This window comes from Doryrhamphus excisus, chromosome 3, assembly GCF_030265055.1.
Source record: "Doryrhamphus excisus isolate RoL2022-K1 chromosome 3, RoL_Dexc_1.0, whole genome shotgun sequence".
In the NCBI taxonomy this organism is placed as follows: Eukaryota; Metazoa; Chordata; class Actinopteri; order Syngnathiformes; family Syngnathidae; genus Doryrhamphus; species Doryrhamphus excisus.
The window spans coordinates 9,626,298-9,631,987 of record NC_080468.1 but is presented as its reverse complement, the minus strand read 5'-3'; the positions used below and the strand labels follow the sequence as shown (position 1 = coordinate 9,631,987).

Sequence of the window (5,690 nt, the reverse complement as noted above, 5' to 3'; positions counted from 1 at the left end):
GGTACCACAGTTGGCCTGCAGTTTGGATGCGACCAGAACCGGCTAACCGACTTGGCCACCAGAACTGCAGTATGTATGTCTGCACCCAGCTAACTAACTTGGCCTCTTCAACTGCAGTATGTATGTATGTATTTATGTATGTATGCACGTATCCACACAGGTACCACAGTTGGCCTGCAGTTTGGATGCGACCAGAACCGGCTAACCGACTTGGCCACCAGAACTGCAGTATGTATGTCTGCACCCAGCTAACTAACTTGGCCTCTTCAGTATGTATGTATGTATGTATGCACGTATCCACACAGGTACCACAGTTGGCCTGCAGTTTGGATGCGACCAGAACCGGCTAACCACCTTGGCCACCAGAACTGCAGTATGTATGTTTGCACCCAGCTGACTAACTTGGCCTCTTCAACTGCAGTATGTATGTATGTATGTATGTATGTATGTATGTATGTATGTATGTATGCACGTATCCACACAGGTACCACAGTTGGCCTGCAGTTTGGATGCGACCAGAACCGGCTAACCGACTTGGCCACCAGAACTGCAGTATGTATGTCTGCACCCAGCTAACTAACTTGGCCTCTTCAACTGCAGTATGTATGTATGTATGCACGTATCCACACAGGTACCATAGTTGGCCTGCAGTTTGGATGCGACCAGAACCGGCGAACCGACTTGGCCACCAGAACTGCAGTATGTATGTCTGCACCCAGCTAACTAACTTGGCCTCTTCAACTGCAGTATGTATGTATGTATGCACGTATCCACACAGGTACCACAGTTGGCCTGCAGTTTGGATGCGACCAGAACCGGCTAACCGACTTGGCCACCAGAACTGCAGTATGTATGTCTGCACCCAGCTAACTAACTTGGCCTCTTCAGTATGTATGTATGTATGTATGCACGTATCCACACAGGTACCACAGTTGGCCTGCAGTTTGGATGCGACCAGAACCGGCTAACCACCTTGGCCACCAGAACTGCAGTATGTATGTTTGCACCCAGCTGACTAACTTGGCCTCTTCAACTGCAGTATGTATGTATGTATGTATGTATGTATGCACGTATCCACACAGGTACCACAGTTGGCCTGCAGTTTGGATGCGACCAGAACCGGCTAACCGACTTGGCCACCAGAACTGCAGTATGTATGTCTGCACCCAGCTAACTAACTTGGCCTCTTCAACTGCAGTATGTATGTATGTATGCACGTATCCACACAGGTACCACAGTTGGCCTGCAGTTTGGATGCGACCAGAACCGGCTAACCGACTTGGCCACCAGAACTGCAGTATGTATGTCTGCACCCAGCTAACTAACTTGGCCTCTTCAACTGCAGTATGTATGTATGTATGCACGTATCCACACAGGTACCACAGTTGGCCTGCAGTTTGGATGCGACCAGAACCGGCTAACCGACTTGGCCACCAGAACTGCAGTATGTATGTCTGCACCCAGCTAACTAACTTGGCCTCTTCAACTGCAGTATGTATGTATGTATTTATGTATGTATGCACGTATCCACACAGGTACCACAGTTGGCCTGCAGTTTGGATGCGACCAGAACCGGCTAACCGACTTGGCCACCAGAACTGCAGTATGTATGTCTGCACCCAGCTAACTAACTTGGCCTCTTCAACTGCAGTATGTATGTATGTATGTATGCACGTATCCACACAGGTACCACAGTTGGCCTGCAGTTTGGATGCGACCAGAACCGGCTAACCGACTTGGACACCAGAACTGCAGTATGTATGTCTGCACCCAGCTAACTAACTTGGCCTCTTCAACTGCAGTATGTATGTATGCACGTATCCACACAGGTACCACAGTTGGCCTGCAGTTTGGATGCGACCAGAACCGGCTAACCGACTTGGCCACCAGAACTGCAGTATGTATGTCTGCACCCAGCTAACTAACTGGGCCTCTTCAACTGCAGTATGTATGTATGCACGTATCCACACAGGTACCACAGTTGGCCTGCAGTTTGGATGCGACCAGAACCGGCTAACCGACTTGGCCACCAGAACTGCAGTATGTATGCCTGCACCCAGCTAACTAACTTGGCCTCTTCAACTGCAGTATGTATGTATGTATGCACGTATCCACACAGGTACCACAGTTGGCCTGCAGTTTGGATGCGACCAGAACCGGCTAACCGACTTGGCCACCAGAACTGCAGTATGTATGTCTGCACCCAGCTAACTAACTTGGCTTCTTCAACTGCAGTATGTATGTATGCACGTATCCACACAGGTACCACAGTTGGCCTGCAGTTTGGATGCGACCAGAACCGGCTAACCGACTTGGCCACCAGAACTGCAGTATGTATGTCTGCACCCAGCTAACTAACTTGGCCTCTTCAACTGCAGTATGTATGTATGTATGTGTTTATGTATGTATGCACGTATCCACACAGGTACCACAGTTGGCCTGCAGTTTGGATGCGACCAGAACCGGCTAACCGACTTGGCCACCCGAACTGCAGTATGTATGTCTGCACCCAGCTAACTAACTTGGCCTCTTCAACTGCAGTATGTATGTATGTATGCACGTATCCACACAGGTACCACAGTTGGCCTGCAGTTTGGATGCGACCAGAACCGGCTAACCGACTTGGCCACCAGAACTGCAGTATGTATGTTTGCACCCAGCTAACTAACTTGGCCTCTTGAACTGCTGTATGTATGTATGTATGTATGTATGTATGTTTGCACCCAGCTAACTAACTTGGCCTCTTGAACTGCAGTGTGTCTGCGTGCGTGCGTGCGTGTGTGTGTATGTATGTTTGTGTGTGTGTGTGTGCGTGTGTGTGTATGTGTGTTTATGTGTGTGTGTATGTTTATGTATGTGTGTGTATGTATGTGTGTGTATGTTTGTGTATGTGTGTTTATGTATGTGTGTGTGTATGTATGTGTATGTTTTTGTGTGTGTATGTATGTGCGTGCGTATGTATGTTTATGCGTATGTATGTTTATGCGTGCGTGTGTGTGTATGTATGTATGTATATGTTTATGTGTGTGTGTGTATGTATGTTTATGTTATGTGTGTGTGTGTGTGTGTGTGTTTGTGTTTGTGTGTGTATGTGTGTTTGTGTGTGTATGTGTATGTTTGTATGTGTGTGTATGTGTGTGTATGTGTGTGTTTGTGTGTTTGTTTTACAGGTACCACAGTTGGCCTGCGACCAGAACTGGCTAACCGACTTGGCCACCAGAACTGCAGTATGTATGTCTGCACCCAGCTAACTAACTTGGCCTCTTCAACTGCAGTATGTATGTATGCACGTATCCACACAGGTACCACAGTTGGCCTGCAGTTTGGATGCGACCAGAACCGGCTAACCGACTTGGCCACCAGAACTGCAGTATGTATGTATGTATGTTTGCACGTATCCACACAGGTACCACAGTTGGCCTGTTGAACTGCAGTGTGGATGCAACCAGAACCAGCTAACTCACCTGTCCTGTTGAACTGCAGTTTGGATGCGACCAGAACCGGCTAACCGACTTGGCCACCAGAACTGCAGTATGTAAGTATGCACCTAGCTACTATGCCAGCAACTTTTCTCGATACACTCTACTAAATTGTACTTCACCAAATGTCTGAGCTGCCAAGTAATTTTTGGCAGACTAACTAAAACATGCTAGCTTATGATACTGACATTGTGCTGAGTCGTGTTTCTACAGATGTCTGCTAAAGTGCTAAATCTCAATGTCAAATGCAAAATCTGAACTAACTGTCTTTATTTTTTTGTACCAGGTACCTTTTAAAGACGCGCAAGGATGGATATCTTCATGTGGAGTTGTGTTTTTAATCATCCATATTCATTCAACCACTTATTTGTTCTTATCCTTAAGGTAAGAGGTAAGGTAAGGTAAGCCTTTTTACTGGGTAAAAGCACAGACTTTGAAAACTTGCCATGGGGATAAACGTTGTCACACAAGTTAACCACTGTAAAAAAACAAAAAAGGCAAACTATTTAAACGTAAGGTCACACAAGTGTCAAAAGAATTTAAACACACTCACTGCGCAGTTTGTGTAAAAGGGGAAAAAATTCTTGTGTATGGTGTTTTCAAAAAGCAAAACAGAAACTTGTCACAAATGTATGAAATAACTTCTTAACAAGAGCTCTTGTGTGTGTCAAAATCAAAACAAAAATCAAAATGTGCAAACTTCACAAAAGCAAAAGGTGCAAAACATTGTTGGGACAAGTGTTAAAAGGTTGGTCACACAAGTTAACCACTGTAAAACTGGAACAAAATGTGTATACTGTGTCTGAAGGTTTAAAAAAAATAAAGAGGTCTTGTGTGTGTGTGTCATAATCAAAGCACTTGTGTGACAAATCTAAAAATAACACTAACTCAAAGGTTTTTTTTTCCAGGAAACACGGTAAAACAAAGGGTCACAAAAAACTGAATAACGACAGCTCTTGTGTTTGCCATGGTGTCAAAAACTGCAAACTTGGCAAAAAAATGTGCAAAATGTTGTGACAAGTGTGATTTTTTTTTTTGAAGGTTTAAAAAAAAAAAACAAGAGGTCTTGTGTGTGTCATAATCAAAGCACTTGTGTGACAAATCTAAAAATAACACTAACTCAAAGGTTTTTTTTTCCAGGAAACACGGTAAAACAAAGGGTCACAAAAAATTGAATAACGACAGCTCTTGTGTTTGCCATGGTGTCAAAAACTGCAAACTTGACCAAAAAAAAAGCAAAAAAATTGCAAAATGTTGTGACAAGTGTGATTTTTTTTTGAAGGTTTAAAAAAAAAAAAAAAAACAAGAGGTCTTGTGTGTGTCATAATCAAAGCACTTGTGTGACAAATCTAAAAATAACACTAACTCAAAGTTTTTTTTTCCAGGAAACACGGTAAAACAAAGGGTCACAAAAAACTGAATAACGACAGCTCTTGTGTTTGCCATGGTGTCAAACTGCAAACTTGGCAAAAAATGTGCAAAATGTTGTGACAAGTGTGATGATGGTTTTTTTTGCACGTTTAAAAAAAAAAAAAAAAAAACAAAAGGGTGTGTGTGTGTCATAATCAAAGCACTAACTTTAAAAACACTTGTGACAAATCTAAAAATAACACTAACTCAATCACCAAAGTTTTTTCCCCGCAGGAAAAATGGTGAAACAAAGGGCACACAAAAAACTGAATAACAGCGCTTGTGTTTGCCATGGTGTCAAAAAGTGCAAACTTGACCAAAAAAAAGCAAAAAATTTGCAAATTGTTGTGACAAGTGTGATTTTTTTTTTTTAAGGTTTAAAAAAAATAAAGAGGTCTTGTGTGTGTCATAATCAAAGCACTTGTGTGACAAATCTAAAAATAACACTAACTCAAAGGTTTTTTTTTCCAGGAAACACGGTAAAACAAAGGGTCACAAAAAACTGAATAACGACAGCTCTTGTGTTTGCCATGGTGTCAAACTGCAAACTTGGCAAAAAAAATGTGCAAAATGTTGTGACAAGTGTGATGATTTTTTTTTTTGCACGTTTAAAAAAAAAAAACAAGAGGTCTTGTGTGTGTCATAATCAAAGCACTAACTTGAAAAACACTTGTGTGACAAATCTAAAAATAACACTAACTCAATCACCAAAGTTTTTTTCCCCGCAGGAAAAATGGTAAAACAAAGGGCACACAAAAAACTGAATAACGACAGCTCTTGTTTGCCATGGTGTCAAAAACA

The 5,690-nt window shown here is 42.7% G+C and overlaps 1 long non-coding RNA gene across 1 annotated transcript; it reads left to right on the top strand.

Annotated features, from left to right (window-relative positions):
• Positions 1 to 2,522: 2,522 nt before the first annotated feature.
• On the top strand, positions 2,523 to 5,280 carry LOC131125740 (uncharacterized). The gene is made up of 2 exons (XR_009129059.1): positions 2,523 to 3,535; positions 3,766 to 5,280. It is a non-coding gene; the product is annotated as an uncharacterized LOC131125740 (long non-coding RNA).
• Positions 5,281 to 5,690: the final 410 nt, after the last annotated feature.